The 19,952-nt window shown below is 43.2% G+C and overlaps 1 protein-coding gene across 4 annotated transcripts in view; it reads right to left on the minus strand.

Annotated features, from left to right (window-relative positions):
• MID1 (midline 1) overlaps window positions 1–19,952 on the minus strand; it is a 726,570-nt gene that overhangs the window by 37,852 nt on the left and 668,766 nt on the right. The gene's annotated exons all lie outside the window — the stretch shown is intronic.

Raw genomic sequence — 19,952 nt, forward strand, 5'->3', positions numbered from 1 at the left:
TTAAACTTTTATTTTTTTATACTTTTTTATAAAAGTAGCTCATAAGCACCTATGTGATAGCATACTGAAGGTAACAAGGTCCCTTCAAATAAACTTTAGGGGTATATTACACCCCTTATGTCACCACTGCACTCTATTAAGGCTGATCAAGAAGATACTGTGCTCAATCAGCTTCTGCCCTGGCTTGAAAGGCCGGAGATAGACAGATCTGACAGTTGACAGTTTTTTTTTTTTCACAGGGGTGATCAGCGAATGGATCTCTACTGATCTCCTGCTGCTCTCTATCCTGACACCCGGCATGGAGGTCCCAGACAGATGAGCCTGGGACAAATGACAGAAAAATCTGTATATATTATAGAGATACTTTATACTGAATATGTTTTATTTTGCCCAGATATATACGTTAATATCTATAAATTTTTTTATATATTTTTTTCATTCCTAATATCACTTGAATATCAGTAATAAATACAATGCAACAGTAAATTATCATTGGTTCTATAACATATACAGTCACTAGCTCCATCACACAACTTAAATTACCTTATAGAAACACCTTTTGGGGTCTATTGATAAAGCAGTCACCAAACATTCTGTGGGAAATTTACTAGACTGGAGAGTGCAAAATCTGTTGCAGCTCCGCATAGAAACCAGCATAGAAATTGGCTTCCAGGTGTTATTTTCAAAGCTTAATTGAACAAGATGAAGTAAGAAGCTGATTGGCTACCATGCACCAGATTTAGTAAATTCTCCCCTCTCTGTTAGTGACTCAATTACCTGCATTTAAAATACAAGGACCTATAAGATTCACCTGCAGTAAATATTTTCTAAAAATCAAAATCACTGCTTTATAAATATAACCCGCATTATAAGTGTCGGTTCACACTATGGCGATCCGACTTCGGGGGCGACTAGTGAAGTCGCTGTGCACCACGACTTCGGCGCGACTTGCACGGACTTCACATAATGGAAGTCAATGCAAGTCGCTCCGACTTTGGTCAAAAGTAGTGCAGGAACGATTTTCTAAGTCGAAGCAACTTGAGTCGCTCCTATTAGAACGGTTCCCATAGCACTGAATGGACCGCGACTTGTCAGGCGGCCAAGTCGCCTGACAAGTCCCGGTAGTGTGAACCGGGATTAAGATCTGTGATCACATATCTTTTGATAAACAAATTAACCTGATTATCGGAAAAAAAAAAAACACTCTTGTCCCAAAACATCCACTGGGCATTCTCCTTCTGGGTAAGGTCAATGCCCATATGTGGTAATAAACATGCTTTCTGTTCACCATAAATGGTCTTGACTGAATTTCACTTCACTTTATCTATAGATGGTCATGATACATAAATATGTAACCCCTATTCGGCCAACATTTGAAAAATTAGAATCCCTTAGTACATACAGTATACCAATGATGCATTTATAAACATGCTCAACCAACTCGAACCCCCCCCCCCCCCCCAAATGTAGCACAGGCTTTTTTCTTCTTTTTTTTTTTTTCTGCCAGCATCTTCTAAAAAAAGAAGCAGGAGAGCTAGATCGCATGAGCTGATTTTAGAAGACAATTGTATAATATTTTTACAAATTATATTTATTAAGGATATTACACGTAATTATGTTCTTATTGATTATCTTTCTTCATTATTGCTTTACACTCTGCACAGTATGCTTCTGTAACTTAGAAATAGACACTACACACTTTTCAGACTTTTTGTCTTCATGCGGTTTGATTAAAAAACAAAATGACTGTATATATTTCATGGAACAAAGATAGCTAAGTACATAACAGGTTCTAAAGTTAAACATTCCACTTGAGTCAGGGCCATATCTAACTAACCTTTCAAAATAAAAAGGTTCAGTTATGAATTTGTTGACCTTGTAGATAAAGCAGAAAAGGTGGCCAAGACCAAAGAACGTCCTTCAAACAAACATTTGCATACAGTGCCTAAACATCCCCAAAGTTATTTGATAAAGTCTAGAATTGTTATTTAGAAACTCTCATTGTGCACAGACATTGACAGTCTTTGAAAGGGTCAATATTAAAAAAAAAAAAAAAAAAAAAATACAAGGATATGATCAGGACATAAACTTTGTTACTGATGCTCTAGCTGCAAAAAGGATTGTATGAAATCCTTATATTGTCCTTATAGACATATCAAATGCATGAAGATAAAATATATACTTTTTCTAACTGCAAGATATTCAAAGTTCCTATATGCATCAAGTAATGCAAAAAAACAAAAACAAAAAAAAAAAACATAATATTCCAATCCTATGATTCTGGTCCTATAAGGAGCCCTTTGCTACCACAAACTGAAGCAGACAGTTGTTTATGACTCCTCCAAAGATAAAACTGCTGTAAAACAGGCTATTTAAAGTGCTGATAAAGTTGTTATAATCAGATATCAAAATCCGAATGCTGGTTTTCCAGCATGGCCATTCAACAGAAGCCGGACGTTAGAACAAGCAGCTGTGCACATTAACTGAAAATCAGATGGTTCCTGCTGAACCAGCCGATTTTCGGTCCATGTGTACTGGGCTTAAAGCGGAGTTCCGGCCATGAAAAAAAAATTTCAATAAAAATACCCCCCCCCCCCCCCCGACAGTCAGGGCTAGTACATTCCACAATGGATAGCCTCTGTACTGTCCCGGGTCGCACTTACCTGCAAGAAGAAATACTTACCTTTAAAATTTCTTCTCCAGCGTTGCCATCTCAGATTTGGCAGCTGAAGCCAGCACGATCCTCTTCTGCATCCTCTTCCGTGTCCTCTTCTCCCAGAATGCGCCTGCACCGGCCCCGCTCGTCACTTCCGGTGCGGCGCCGCATTCCTCCACAGCTTCTGGGCATGCCCAGAAAATGTTTAGCAGGGAATGCGGCGCCGCACCGGAAGTGACGAGCGGGGCCGGTGCCATCGCATTGATTCCTGGGAGCGATAACGTTCAGCTCCCAGGAATCATTACAAACCGGAAGTGATGGCGCGGGCCGCGGCCGCCGAGGGAGGAAGTGGAAGAAAGGTGAGTATATTTTTCTACAATAACAAGGTAAGTAAAAAAATAAAATAAAATCGTAACTATCCATTTCCTTTTCAGGTGACGAAAAGCAAGCGGATGGCCACAAAATCGATTATGGCGATTTTGTGGCCGGAACTCTGCTTTAAGGCAGATATACAGTGGGTACGGAAAGTATTCAGACCCCCTTAAATTTTTCACTCTTTGTTATATTGCAGCCATTTGCTAAAATCATTTAAGTTCATTCTTCTTCCTCATGAATGTACACATAGCTCCCCATACTGACAGAAAAACACAGAATTGTTGACATTGTTGCAGATTTATTAAAAAAGAAAAACTGAAATATCACATGGTCCTAAGTATTCAGACCCTTTGCTGTGACACTCATATATTTAACTCAGGTGCTTTCCATTTCTTCTGATCATCCTTGAGATGGTTCTACACCTTCATTTGAGTCCAGCTGTGTTTGATTATACTGATTGGACTTGATTAGGAAAGCCACACATCTGTCTATATAAGACCTTCCAGATCACAATGCATGTCAGAGCAAATGAGAATCATGAGGTCAAAGGAACTGCCTGAAGAGCTCAGAGACAGAATTGTGGCAAGGCACAGATCTGGCCAAGGTTACAAAAAGATTTCTGCTGCACTTAAGGTTCCTAAGAGCACAGTGGCCTCCATAATCCTCAAATGGAAGACGTTTGGGACGACCAGAACCCTTCCTAGAGCTGGCCGTCCGTCCAAACTGAGCTATGGGGGGAGAAGAGCCTTGGTGAGAGAGGTAAAGAAGAACCCAAAAGATCACTGTGGCTGAGCTCCAGAGATGCAGTCAGGAGATGGGAGAAAGTTGTAGAAAGTCAACCATCACTGCAGCCTCCACCAGTCGGGGCTTTATGGCAGAGTGGCCCGACGGAAGCCTCTCCTCAGTGTAAGACACATGAAAGCCCGCATAGAGTTTGCTAAAAAACACCCGAAGGACTCCAAGATGGTGAGAAATAAGATTCTCTGGTCTGATGAGACCAAAATATAACTTTTTGGCCTTAATTCTAAGCGGTATGTGTGGAGAAAACCAGGCACTGCTCATCACCTGTCCAATACAGTCCCAACAGTGAAGCATGGTGGTGGCAGCATCATGCTGTGGGGGTGTTTTTCAGCTGCAGGGACAGGACAACTGGTTGCAATCGATGGAAAGATGAATGCGGCCAAGTACAGGGATATCCTGGACAAAAACCTTCTCCAGAGTGCTCTGGACCTCATACTGGACCGAAGGTTTACCTTCCAACAAGACAATGACCCTAAGCACACAGCTAAAATAACGAAGGAGTGGCTTCACAACAACTCCGTGACTGTTCTTGAATGGCCCAGCCAGAGCCCTGACTTAAACCCAATTGAGCATCTCTGGAAAGACCTAAAAATGGCCGTCCACCAACGTTTACCATCCAACCTGACAGAACTGGAGAGGATCTGCAAGGAGGAATGGCAGAGGATCCCCAAATCCAGGTCTGAAAGACTTGTTGCATCTTTCCCAAAAAGACTCCTGGCTGTATTAGATCAAAAGGGGGCTTCTACTAAATACTGAGCAAAGGGTCTGAATACTTAGGACCATGTGATATTTCAGTTTTTCTTTTTTAATAAATCTGCAACAATGTCAACAATTCTGTGTTTTTCTGTCAGTATGGGGTGCTATGTGTACATTCATGAGGAAGAAGAATGGACTTAAATGATTTTAGCAAATGGCTGCAATATAACAAAGAGTGAAAAATTTAAGGGGGTCTGAATACTTTCCGTACCCACTGTATAGTGGGTATGGGTATAGTAGGTATGGGAAGGATAAAAACATGGAGCCTGAGAACTGTTGTCATTTTTCTACCAAAGGTAGTATATTTATTCTTCTATGGGTAGCTTTAGAGCAGTGATGTCGAACCTTGGCACCCCAGATGTTTTGTAACTACATTTTCCATGATGCACATGCACTCAGCAGTGTAGTTGAGAATCATGGTAAATGTAGTTCCAAAATATCTGGGGTGCCAAGGTTCCCCATCACTGCTTTAGAGTATCACACTTGGTTCTCTGCAAGTCTTTAAGAAGAATAATAGTAAATTATAGTCATGCACATGTGGTTGTCCCAATGAGAGGAAAAAAGGAGGGACCAACATGGAAAACCCAAATGCACCACTCGCCAAGAGTAATTTTTTTTTAATTCATACATTAGAATATCATTTATTTTCTGCCCTTGGCTTCTAACAGCCAACTTAATGGAATTGCATTACTGTAATCACTTATGGTAGCCATACAGGCTTTGATTTCCAATCGATCTTTCCCAATAAGTTTATTCAATCTATAGTCGACAATCCAATTGATTACTATGCCACACACAGGGAAGTAGATGTCGACTGATAAATGGAAGATTATAGTAATTTCATCGATCACATTCCTTTTTCCACCATGCAAACTTTGATTGATCGAAATATGATCAAATTCATGACTAAAGCATATCGGTGCTGCCAAAGGATGCAATACAATTTTATTCTGGTGTGTAAAGTAAAGTAAATTACAAATGGTTGCTATGCAGTACAAATTTTTTTTTCCATATACTGTGTATGAAAGGAACCCATAAGCTTACACTGAATATTTTAGTCTGTATGTTACCACCATTTGAAAAAACATCTGAACTTCATGTTCCCTTTTAATATACAATTTTCAGTCAACAATGCATTTACAGGAGGCATGAAAAAACATTCTGCAGAGATTTTTATTTGCTAGCATTTAGACTTTTAGTGCCTAATGTGAAAGGCACTGTGTGTTTAACTCATCAGTTTGGTGTAGAGGCATTATGTTATTACAAAAAAAAAAAAAAAAACCCTTTTAAAACGAATAAGCTAAACTTCAGGATAAGACAGCTATTTCCTCCTGAAAATATTGAAGCAAAAGCTGAGTACTTGCACATGGTAAATATGTAGCAATCAACTTGCGGTGCTTTTTCGCTGCTATAACCTACTTAAATGCAAATGGCCTGCATTATGAGTTTTCACTTTAGTGCTTTGCTGTTTATGAGAAGCAGAAGGCTTCCACTAAGCTCTCATATATAATTTTTTAAAAGCACACGGACTCGCAGAAAGATTCATGGTTTGTTAACCTCTGACAAGCAATTACCACAGCACCTAAATGTAAAGAATCAAATTTTAGAAAAGTAATTCATTGGAACTTGTTAGTAAAGGAAGCCTGTACAGAGAGCAATGTGGAGGCTGTCACTACTGAATATCTGAAAATGCCAGTTGCCTGCTTTTCTATGACTTTTATACTTATACTGTCGCTGACATGGAAAAGGTATGCAGCACATGAAGTCAGAACTAATCTGGGTTACTTTTTATGGCTCCAGGACTTAGATTGTATTGAAGGCACTGGATGAGCATGACAGCCAGTGAATTGACGCTTTCCCAAAGAAAGTTCAGCAAGGGGAACCTACAAAATTCTTGCAGTACATGCTTTTTTGCCTTCTGTAAGTATTTTTTCACATGTGCTTTAAATGAATGTTTGTTAATGTGTTATAAAATGTCATGGAGAAACACTGTAGAAAAGAAGGAACAAAAATGCACAATGGGTCTACTTTGTCTATATGGACAACCTCTTCATCAATTTTGCTCCCATTTTTTGTGTTTAATAAATACATATACTGTATGCCTGTTAAAATTGAGAAGAGGAATTGCTATGGCACTATATATACCACAGTGGTGTAGTGGTTAACACTTTCACCTAGCAGCAAGAGGGTCACTGGTTCGAATCCCAACCACGACACTATCTGCCTGGAGTTTGCATGTTCTCCCTGTGCCTGTGTGGGTTTCCTCTGGGTACTCTGGTTTCCTCCCACTCTCCAAAGACATGCTGGTAGGTTAATTGGATCCTGTATAAAATTGGCCCTACTATGTATGTATGAATGTCAGTTAGGGACCTTAGATTGTAAGCTCCTTGAGGGCAGGGACTGATGTGAATGTGAAATGTATATGTAAAAGCGGTGCGTAAATTGACAGCGCTATATAAGAACTTGAAATAAATAATAATAATAATAAGATAAGATAACAAGCAAAAGAAATGCAATCAATCTCCATGCTCTTGAAGGCTTCCTCTAGATGGCATATGTATATTATATATTCTACACGTGCTCTTCTTTTTGACATTACCTTAAAAAATCACTTTCAACCAGGATACTGATTGATTCTTGTTGTGTGAGAGGTCACGTGACTTATGCAATTAGAAGGATGAGTCTGTGGTGTTTTACAACCACCCATGTTCTCTGAAAATAGGAAGAGGCAGGTCTATGGGTGGTCAAGATACAGGAGGTGCTGGCTATCAGCCCATGAACATATACAAGAACACAAAATCCCATCTTGAATGTGCTAGATAAAAAACATGATGCTATGGTACTAGAGAACAACTAAAGATAGGACAAGGAGGACATTGGCTATGGGAAAAAAATGAAAAGGAGATGAATGTATTCCTCCTTGAGAAGCAGAGAATAAACCCTGCAAGAATAAAACATCAGAGTATCCAATTGCCTTGTGGGAACAAGAGTTTTTTTTTCTGTTGGGGCAAATGTCAACTTCTAGACCAACTGTGGGCTAGGGTTCTAAGGATTTAGCGGTTTTAACTGATTTTAGTGAACATGTTTTTTCAACCCATGTAACTAAAACAAGAGGGAACTACAACAGTATAAGGTGTAGCATTAAAACAAAAAATCTACTTAATTATGTAAGTTAACACAGGAAGTGTTTAAACAAACCAACACAGCATAAATATGCTAAAGACTACCTGAAACTAAGGTATGCTGTTGAAATTTCTTTTTTTAATATGTTGAGAATGTACCTTTACAATATATTACTAAATTGAAGACCTAAACAACAGAATCTACCATAACAAAAACCTAACTTTAGGCTCAGTCAAGCTGCATTTATTATGGGCTGCTACTTTTGATAAAATATGGAATACTGCAGCTGTAAAATGCAAATGAGTACAGGATGTATGGCTTCCCAACTGACAATGTGCAGCCTATACAATCTGGATGTAATAATGTAGAAAGTTATTTCCTCTGGGTTTGATACTGACATACTCTGCACACCGGATGGGACCAATCCCAAATTCATCAATGACAGCTAAAGAAAAATATCTTGGTTCCATCTGCACCATCTGATCCCATTTTGCAGGAATATATCACAATCCTGAAGCCAAGTCTGTCTGCTTCCCCGGAGATCTGGATCTAGTCCTGGATCCTGTCTGTAAGCCGTAAGAAGCAGAAGGGAAACCTGCTCAAATGATGAAAAGGAAAGACTGGAAAATGGTAGGGATGTTGGATACAATGCAATGTGAACAGAGGACTTGAGTATTGTTCTATTATTTGTTACGCAGGCAGGATAATATTGTTTCTGGGCATATTCCTACATAGTTTTATCTATATGGTAACTAAATATATGAATGCACCTGGTGCTAAATAAAGTACACATATACTTAGACTATATGCATAACTATGGTATTGAGTAGCATAGGTTACATTCCTGTTTTCTAGCATATACTGTATGTACATTTACACAAATATATTGAGTCCCTGGGAGCACAATGCTACAATTTGTTTAGTATTAATACTTTAAAACATCAAATTCTTTATAACCAATACACATACATGGAGTTTATATATTCTCTTGGCTTGGACGAGCTCCTTTGGGTGTTTACATTTCTCAAACCAAATGTACCCTAGTAGGTTTAATTATTTCTGCCTAAACTGGCATGTCACTGTATTTTAGGGACAGCGGAGTGTAAGCGGTTCCTTTTACAGAGACTCATCATTGTGGAATTTGCTGAATTCTGAATCCATATTTTGAGTATAATAAATACATTGTTAAGTTTAATTCAATGGTGTGATTGCTGCCCCATGTGCAATTTTATATCATCATATCTCCTAAAATCTTGGAACATAAGGGAAATATAGTTTATATGTAGGAAATAGTCTTTTAGTTTGCCATCGGAAGGGCTAGGATATATGCTACAAGGCAGAATAGTTACTCAACTGTAAGCACTTGAAGTCACATCTCATCCATGGCTGACTTCTAACCAATGCATAGTAGTCCCCAGTGTTTGACAAGATAATTTTAATAAGCCATGGCTTCCAAGTGTGTGTGAGACAAATTTCATTGCAGCATACAAAAGCCTAATAAAAAATATTGAGATAGTTTTGGTGCATAATGTCATAATTTAAGTGAAAAAAACGACAAAATGTGGGTTATTGAATCTCAAACTGCAAACTAATTGAAAAATGATCAACCAGTACTATTTTTAAGGTTTATTAAACTAAACAGTATAAATGTTACAAATGTTTTCTAAGCAATAATTCATCTAGATAGTGCAAACTGTGCCAATATATTTAATGTCTTATTACTGTGTGTCAGTAACCACATTTTAAAGCTCTCTGTATTTTTGTATGCAATATATGACTTTAAATTGGCTTCAAAAATCATCATTAGGAGTAAAATTCACAACTTCAATTTAAAGTTATAAAACTTGGCTGAACTATCCATTTGGACAGCATGTTCAGAGGAGCTGTGTTTAACTACTACACTTTACATTAAGCTGCGCAAGGGTTCAAAGCAAGCAGTCAGTACAGGGAATAAATTAGCCTGTGGGCAAATCTCAAACATAGACACTTAACCAACCATTTTTTAGCTGAAATAGAAACAGTTTTATTTTAGCTACAATAATTACCTTGTATAATCTCTCACACAATCTGACACATTGACTTCTTTCAAAGAGAGGGGTTACCATCCTACAGCTCTACTACCTATTTGGCAACAAGTTTAAATCATTTCTAAAAAACATACCCATGCTGAATAGCCAGTCAACAAGGTGTGTAGAACCCTGCACTATAATCCCATCACAATCTATGTATCAACAGTTTTTATTGCTTGTAAATACTCCTCTTTGGAATATTAAAATGATTGCAAAGTGATTTATTTCTTTAAACATGTCATACTTACCTACTCTGTGCAGCCCTGATCCTCCTCTTCTTCGAACCCCCATTGGTTTGCCTGGCTCCTCCTCTTCTCTGTGTGCCACCATTGGAAGCTGCTTCCTATGGTGGCACACATGTAGGCTTGATCCTGAGCCATACAGTGCAGATCGGCCCGCTCCCCCGCTAGATTTCATTGACAGCAGCAGGAGTCAATAGCTTCAGCTGCTCTCACTAATTTCAGTAAGGAGGGAGAGAGAGAGCAGCACCGCTGCTCTTGTGCACAACCCAGATTGGGCTCAATAATTTCATAGACAGCAATTTTGTGAAACAAAGCTCCAGACAGAGTTAAATGATGAATACAAATGAATACATTAACTAACAAAAAATATTTTAAATAAATCTACTATGGGGTTGATTTACTAAAACCAGAGGGTGCAAAATCTGCATAGAAACCAATCAGCTTCCAAGCTTTTGCCAAAGCCTAGTTGAACAAACTGAAGTTAGAAGCTGATTGGCTACAATGAACAGATGTTGCACTCTCCAGTTTTAGTAAATAAGATTTAACACTTGACTTATTAGCAATTTCCTACAGCTTCTATACAGCAGCACAGAGAAGGATCAACATTGGAGGTCAATGGGAGCTTGCTGCATTAACATGTGCTGACAAAGGTAATAGAGGAGACAGAATAAGGTCCTTCTGACGCTCTTTCATTCTATAATCACAGCTGGAGGATTAGGAAAGTGACCTAGCTGTACTGCCTGACTAAAGTAGAGACAAGTGAGGTCAAAATTGGCAAGTAAATATGTCCAATATATGTATTTTAACTGTATATCTAGAGCAGGGATATACAAACTGTGGCCCTCTAGATGTTGCAGAACTACAAATCCCATGAGGCATAGCAAGACTCAGACAGCCACAAGCATGACACACAGAGGCAGAGGCATAATGGGACTTGTAGTTTTACAACAGCTGGAGGGCCACAGTTTGCATATCCCTGATCTAGAGGTTCGTATAATGTGTTGGCTTTAAAGAAGACTGTAACCACCCCCCACCATAGCTCCCTAAAGTAAACTAAAGAAAGAAGACTGCAACATATTTTGGGTGCCTCTGGGACAGAGGAGTGGGATGCACAAGCACTGGCTGCTAAGGCAGGGGCAGCCAATCAGTGTCCTTGTCTGCACATAGATCCCACCCTACACTATCTTCTTCCTGCTGGTATCTGAAAGAAGAGGAAAGACATGACAAGCTGAGCATTACAAAAGCCTTGGTGATAGTTTAGGTAAGGGAGCAGTGGTGTGGGTGGATAACTGAATTTTTGTAAAATCTTACCTGTAAAATTCCTTTCTCTGAGTCCTCCGACAGTCGCCGCCTCTTCATATTCGTCACATATGGGGTATTAGACTTTGCTCCGAAGGAGTAGCTAGGCAACAGAATATGTTAACATTAAAGCTTTTAACATATCCCACCCTCAGGGGGTGGTCCCCTCAGTCAATACCCTCCTTCTTCCTGCAACCATATCTCAGTTTTAGTGGAATAGCAGTAGAGTATACAACCAAACCCCAAAAGAGGGGCGGGGGTGGCGACTGTCGGAGGACTCAGAGAAAGGAATTTTACAGGTAAGATTTTACAAAAATTCCGTTTTCTCTTACGTCCTCCGACAGTCGCCGCCTCTTCATATTCGTCACATATGGGGACGTCCCAAAGCAGTGCAAACATGAGGGGTGGGAAACGCATCCGCGCCGAAAAGGCAACGCAGTCTCCGCATCAAAGAAAGGAACCTTTCCAAAGGAAGGAAACCAGCTGGGCAACAGGAAAAACAAGTGCTCAACAGGAGCAACAACCCAGGAAAAGACAAAAAACCAGGGGATACAAAACTTATCCCAACAGCCAGAGGTCCCCAACAAGGGACCCTAGGGAATTGCCGCACTAAGAACCTTGCGGCCAAAGGAAGCATCCGCCGATGCCTGAACATCTACTTTGTAGAATTTTGTGAACGTGTGTACGGTCGACCAGGTCGCCGCCTTACACACCTGGGCTACAGAAGCCCCATGACGACAGGCCCAAGACATACTCAAAGATCTAGTAGAGTGCGCCTTCACAGGCACAGGGGGAACCTTCCCCTGCAAGGCATAGGCCTGTTCAATGGTCTGCCTGATCCATTTGGCGATGGTAGAGGCCGAAGCCGCCATGCCCTTCCGAGGACCCTCTGGAAGAACAAACAAGGAGTCCGTCTTTCGAAAAGACTCAGTCGATTTAAGGTAAACCCTTATCGCCCGAACAACATCCAGAGAATGCAATCTCACCTCCTTTGGATGTGTAGGCTTCGCGCACAGCGAAGGTAAGACAATATCCTCATTAAGATGGAATTCCGAAACTCGTTTCGGAAGAAAAGAAGGATTAGGTCGCAAGACCACCTTATCCAAATGAACAACCAGGTACGGAGACTTGCAGGACAAAGCCGCCAGCTCCGACACTCTGCGAGCCGAAGTGATCGCCACCAAAAAGGCGAACTTTTTGGACAACATAGACAACGAGATCTCCCTGATCTGTTCAAAAGGAGCACGTTGCAACACAGACAGAACGAGATTCAAGTCCCAAGGGGGCAAAGGATCCCTCCTAGGAGGAACCAGATGCCGCACACCCTGAACAAAGGTGCCAACCAAGGAGTTGGAAGCCACGGGACGTTGAAACAGAACGGCCAGCGCAGACACCTGACCCTTTATCGTAGCCAGCGCCAAACGCTGATCAACACCCGTTTGAAGGAAAGACAGCACACGGGAAACCGAGTACGTGCAGGGTGAAAACCCCCTGGACTCACACCAGGCAAAATAGGCCTTCCAAGTACGGTAATAAACCTTCCCCGAGGAAGACTTCCTCGCGTTGATCAAAGTATGAACGACCTCCGGAGAGAGACCCCTCTCCTTCAGGACCTCGGTCTCAACAGCCAGGCCGTCAAAGCCAGCGACTGTAAAGCAGGATGGTATATCGGCCCTTGAGACAGTAGATCGTCTCGAAGAGGCAGACGCCACGGGGCGTCGACCGCCAGATTCATGAGGTCTGCGTACCAGGACCGGCGAGGCCAGTCCGGTGCCACAAGAATCACCGTGTTGCGTTCCGAGTGCAACCTGCGAAGGAACCTGGACAGCAACTGAATCGGTGGAAACGCATACATCAGCCTGTACTGATGCCACGGGGCCACTAACGCGTCCGACGCGTCTGCCCGAGGGTCGCGCGTCCTTGCCACGAACCTTTTCACCTTGTTGTTGAGACGAGACGCGAACAGGTCCACATCTGGAAGACCCCACTTCGCGCACAACATCTGGAAGACAGCCGGGTGGAGAGACCATTCCCCCTGATCCAGGGTCTGGCGACTCAGATAGTCCGCCTGCCAGTTCTCCACCCCCGGAATGTGAACCGCCGTTATCGCCGGGACATGAGTCTCGGCCCAAGACAGAATGTCGGCCACTTCTCGAGCCGCTCGGGCACTCTTGGTGCCCCCTTGGTGGTTGATGTAGGCCACCGCCGTGGCATTGTCCGTCTGCACCCGAACCGGGCAGCCCTGCAGCCGGTCCGTCCAGCGATGAAGACAGAGACTTATCGCACGCAATTCCAGAATGTTGATCGGAAGGTAAGACTCCCCCTCCGACCAAGTTCCCTGGGCGGACAGAACGCCCAGAACACCACCCCAGCCCGACAGGCTGGCATCCGTGGTGATCACCGTCCATGAGACAGGACGAAACGACTTGCCCCCGGACACCATCGGGGACTGGAGCCACCACAGAAGGTTTCTTCTGGTGCGATGACTCAACGAGATTTGAAGATCCAGAGATTGAGGCCGCCCGTCCCACCTGGACAGGATCTCCGCTTGGAGACCCCGCGTGTGAAACTGGGCGAAGGGAATCGCCTCGAAGGCCGAGACCATCAATCCCAGACATCTCATGCACGTCCGCAGAGACGAGTGCGGAACGTCCCTGAGGGACCTGACTTCCTCCTGAAGAGTTCTGAGTTTGTCTTCCGGCAGGAAGACCTTCGCCTGCACCGAGTCCAGAATCATTCCCAGGTAGGGAAGACGAACCGACGGACTCAGTGTCGACTTTGGAAAATTTATCGTCCAACCAAACTCCTGTAGAGTTTGCATCGTGACAGACAGGTCCTTCTCCAGACCCTGGCTGGTCGCAGACCGAACCAGAATGTCGTCCAGATACCCCAGGACAGAAATGCCCTGGGCCCTCAATAATGCCAGAACCGGCGCAAGCACCTTGGTGAAGACCCGCGGAGCCGAGGCGAGACCAAAAGGCAACGCCACGAACTGGTAGTGATCCTCCGCAATGGCAAATCGAAGGAACCTCTGGTGACCCTCGAAAATGGGGATGTGAAGATACGCATCCTTCAAATCGATGGAGGCCATGAATTCCCCCGGAACCAGGGCAGCCACCACCGACCGCAGGGATTCCATGCGGAACTTGCGAACCCGCACAGAGCGGTTCAGAGCCTTCAAATCCAGAATTGGACGAACCTTGCCCTCCTTTCTGGGCACGGTGAACAGATTGGAATAAAACCCCGAAATCTGTCCCGATGAGGCACCGGAACCACCACTCCCTGAGCCCTCAGGTCCCGCACCGCCAGGTGCAGGTCCCGCAAGCGCTCTGGAGACAGTTGAAGATTTGAGGGAAAAAATCTGCTCTCCGGCCGAGAGAGAAACTCGATCTTGTAACCAGACCGAACGATTTCCTGAACCCATCTGCCCCGCACACGGGCCAACCAGGGCTGAAGAAAACCGAGCAAGCGTCCCCCCACCCCAAAACTGGGTGAGGGCGCCCCTTCAGGCCGAACTGTTATGGGCCGCAGATCCGGATTGACCGGACTTCTGTTTCCCAGAGCAGGGCTTCTTCTGAGAGCCTTGACCTTTGAACGGCTTGCCCTTGTAGTGCGGCCGGAAGGCACGAAAGGACCCCTGAGGGGGCCGAAAATTAGCATGCTTCTTCCCAGAAGCCCCCTTAGCCTTGGGGAAATGGGGCAAGAGAGTGCTCTTACCCCCGGTGATCCCCTTAATCAACACATCCAAGGACTCCCCAAAAAGGCGAGACCCATCATAAGGTAGATTGGCTAAGGTCTTATGTGAAGACTGGTCCACCGACCAACATTTTAACCAAACCAGGCGGCGAGACAACACCGCCACGCTGTGCACGCGTGCAGCTAGCGGAACCAGGTCCAGGTCCGCATCACACAGATACATGACACCCTGGTGGATTTGATCCACCATATCCAGGGTCGCCGGCGAGGCCGAATCGGCCACTAGGACGCGCCTAAGCATCTGCGTCCAACTTGCGATCGCCTGGGCCGCCATGAGAGAAGCAAACAGAGCCTTAAGCATAGAACCCGTAACAGAATAAGTATGACGGGCAAGAGACTCCAATCTCCTATCCGTGGCATCACGGAACACAGGGGAATCCTCTGCAGGAATCGCAGTGGCTTTGTTTAAAACCGCAATTGCGTGATCCACTGGGGGAGGCACACACCTTCTCCACCCCCACCATGGCGTGGGGGACCCGCACAGGCGAACAAGCCGCTGCACATGAGGCAGGGAGAGTCGCAATTCAAGACGCACAAAATGGGGGTTAAGAAACCGCACAGCGTCCAGTGAGGTAGCCACCTCACCAATCATCCCTGCACCGAACAGGGATGGGTCGTTCACTGTGCCAGGAGCGTTACCTGGCTGAACGCTCGATGGCAGGCTGGGAAGCCACTGACCCACGACCTGCGACCAGGGGGATCAGCCCGAGACCCAGCCCGCATGATCCTCTTCATCAGAAGAACTAACTAACGCTGACAAAAATAACAGCTAAGTAAAGGTAGAGAGAAAACTCAAACAAAATTTCAAAAAGAAGAAAGAGTCTGGGGCAGAAAGCCCCAGCACAGAGAGAGCCAGCCACTCCTGACAAGCTAGACATTAAAACTGGGATATGGTTGCAGGAAGTAGGAGGGTATTGACTGAGGGGACCACCCCCTGAGGGTGGGATATGTTAAAAGCTTTAATGTTAACATATTCTGTTGCCTAGCTACTCCTTCGGAGCAAAGTCTAATACCCCATATGTGACGAATATGAAGAGGCGGCGACTGTCGGAGGACGTAAGAGAAAATTAATGTCTTGAACTTAGATCTTCCTCTAAACTGTAAATCAATTGATAAGCAATTTATTGGTATTCACCACAATGTGTACATTACAAAAATATCATCCCAGACAATATGGTGATGAAAGACAAATTTTGCATGCCATTCTCAGCACAACCACCTCACTGTATAGAACAGCCCCGTCCAATAAAAAAATCTACACATAGGGGAAGATTTAATAAAGCTGGAACCCTCATAATCTGGTGAAGCGGTGCATGGTAGCCAATTAGCTTGCTCAATTAGGCTTTGGCAATAAAACCTGGAAGCTGATTGTTTTCTATACAGAGCTGAGCCAAAGTTTGCACACTCCAGTTTTGGTAATACTCCGCTTCAGACATGATGAAAGGAGAATGATTTCACTTGGGGCTCTTTCACACGGCCGCTCCGTGTGAAAGCTCCGCTGCGGGACTTTTTTTTTTTTTCACGGAGCGGATGACATTTGTGGCATCCGCTCCGTATGCCCGCATATCATCCCATCCGTTTGCGGATGATATGCGGACATAATGTAAGTCTATGGGCATTGCGGATGTCAGCGGGTGACACCGCTGACATCCGATTTTCCTTCCTTTCCGTTTTTTGAACGGATGAAAAATAGGGTTCTGTTCCGTTCCAAAAAACGGAACAGAACTGAAAGGAAGAAAATCGGATGTCAGCGGATGGTATTCCGCTGACATCCGCAATGCCACAGACTTACATTATGTCCGCAAATCATCCGCAAAAAAATAGGATGATTTGCGGACACACGGAGGGGCCGTGTGAAAGAGCCCTTAAAGTGGAGTTCCGGCCTTGGGGGTCAATTTTAGCTAAAAATATCCCCGGGACAGTCAGGGCTTGTACATTCCATAATGGATAGCCTCTGAACTGTCCCGGGTCGAACTTACCTGTAAGAAGAAATACTTACCTTGAAAAGTTCTTCTCCAGCGCTGCCATCTCAGGTGTGGGCAGCTGAAGCCGCAGCGTCCCTCTTCGTGTCCTCTTCCGTGACGTTGGAGTCCCACAATGCACTGCACTGGCCCCGCTCGTCACTTCCGGGAAAAGTGTGGCATCCCTGCACAGCTTCTGGGCATGCCCAGAAGCTGTATAGCAGGGAATGACGCACCTGCACCGGAACTGAAGAGCGGGGCCGATGCAGGCGCATTGACTCCTGGGAGTGATGACTTTCAGCTCCCAGGAGTCATCGCAAACCGGAAGAGACGAAGTGGAAGGAAGGTGAGTATATTTTCTTCTTTAATAAGGTAAGTGACCAAAAAAAAAAAAAAATCAGCAGTATCCATTTCTTTTTCAGGTTGCACTCAGCAAGCGGATGGCCCAAAATCGTTTTTTTTTTCGATTTTGAGGCCGGAACTCCGCTTTAAAGTGTACTAAATCCAGGACCCTGCAATTACTATATCTGGTCTCCCCCAGTACACAGAACATGGAAATTCAGTAATTTTAGTAAATATAAACTGCTAAATACCTTTTCTCATCAGCAGTATATTGCAGTCTTGTGACTTCTATCAGTGTCTGGTTAAACCTTGTAGGAGTATTTTTCGTTCTCTCCAGATTGTCTTATCAGGCTTCAGGACCCCAGACCCTCTGTCTGGATAGTGCTGATTGGCCCTGTGCTGATCACATGCACTCTCCCAAGAAAAAAAAAAAAAAAAATATAGCAATACACACTAAACTGAGAAGCACGTGCTGAGTGCCCGAAAGACTCTGTTCTATCAGAAGATGCATTGGAGACAGTGGAAGAAGAGGATCAGAGAAGACAGAATCAAACAGCCTTTTTACACAATGCAGATGATTAACCCCTTAGGTCCCACAGTAAGTAAAATAAGAATGCATTACAGCATATACACACTGCTTTTACTGTTGTGGGTTTAGTAACACTTTACCTTTCTACCATATATAATTTGTTGTGGCAAATCTAAATTTGGCAATAACGTGTTGTTGCTCAGCTTGGAAGTCATAAACCATAGTTGTCCAGAAGATGAAAGGAAGGAGATTTCTCAAACAATTCTGAGGGTGTACACCCTACAGAATCCCACCAGTTTGTCATTAAAAAGTATTCTATTTTGAGTTTGATTGAGTTAAAGCAGTGGTCTCCGAACACTGTGGCCCTTTGCTTGCTTTTATCCAGCCCTTGGTGCAATATTTCATCCTCCGATAATAACAATGGGGCAGAATTCCCCCCACTGACACTAACGTAGGGGCACAATTTTTCCCAATTACACCAACAATGGGGCACGGTTCCTCCTAATTACACCAACGATGGGGCATGATTCTTCCTACTCAATGACACCAATGATGGGGCACGATTCTTCTCTCTGACACAAAACATGGGGCATTTGTTTTCTCCTACTGAAGCCGGGACCTTTTCTACTTCTAATGGCCACAGTCTGCCCCCTCCCCCCTCCATGAGCCCAAAGGAGAGTAAACTGGCCTTTGTGTGGAAAGTTTGGAGACCCCTGATTTAAGGATAGATTATTTTTAAATTTGAGTGCACTTTTCCTAAACATTTTTTGTTTGTACTCGTTTTGCAGCCTCTGACATAATGGATTTCCTTTAACAAATCCAGTTTCTAGCAGTATGACCAGGCTCTGTGTTTGCTTCCATTTTTGCTGAGAGATACAACAAGGTGTTTCAAACTGCCAGAATCCCTTCAATACAGTGGGGTTGGCCTTTGAGTTGCTGCTGAAAAACATGTTAAATTGACTTTGTAAAAATCTATTCTCTGCTATATTGTGTATTTGGTGTCAAAATCTCACATATCTTGGTTTCATGAACTGAGTCTTGCGGTGTTTTTCTTTCATAGTGCCAGAGGCAACAATGTTACAAATGGTTTGTTATTAACTACAAACAGGAACTGTGCCAGCATGGATTCCACTGCTTGGACATCACACAGCAGTAAAGGCTATATTCTCACTAAAGGTTGATATTTATCTATTTCTCTGATACAGGATATTTTAGGCAAAAACCAAGACATCATATTTAATCGTTCAACTTTATTTAAAATAATGAGGTTTCATTTTTTACACAAGTCTTTTAATGTTCATGTAGTGATATCTGGCACAGGTGAACTTCTACTGTAATAGACGCGCAAAAAAAAAATGCTCAGGGTTAACCACATATGGCTGCAGGTGTTGTCGTATAGGGTGAGGAAATACTGAAACTACAATATTGTGGTTTCCCTTAACACCAAGATCTACTATATCAACATGTGATCTTAAATCAGGATTTAGACTATAAGTGCAGTGAGGCAGGAAACAAAGTATAATGGAAAAGAATAATCCATGGAGGGAAGCGAGCATGAATAAGTTAGGAACTGTAAGATTCCGTTATGACTTATACGGGGCCATGAGTTTTACTGCAATAAGACCATCAAGTTTAGTTAACCACTTCTGCACCAGCGATTGTAAATCTCTAAAAGACCAAAACATTTTTTTTTTTAAATCTAAGCTAACACACCTATTGATTTGACAAGTGTGTCATTTTTTTTAAATACTGAAGCAATATGTATGCTTCGGGAGTGGGAGTAAAATACACGACTCTCTTTTGTTGATATTGGGCTTGATTTTCTTAAGAACTAGAGACTGTTCTCCAAGCAAAATGAACAGTTCACTTTGGAAAGTGTATTCTTAATATAGTGAGGCGGAGATGTGCTCAGTATCAGTACCCAAAAAGTTGCGAAGGAAGATAAAAAAAATAATTTTTGCTAGCCCCTGACTAGATGATTGAAGCAAACACGGCTTCATCTTATTCACTAAGACTGGCCGTTCATGGGTCAAACTCCAAAAT

This window comes from Pelophylax lessonae (assembly GCF_965119305.1).
Source record: "Pelophylax lessonae genome assembly, chromosome: 2".
NCBI lineage: Eukaryota > Metazoa > Chordata > Amphibia > Anura > Ranidae > Pelophylax > Pelophylax lessonae.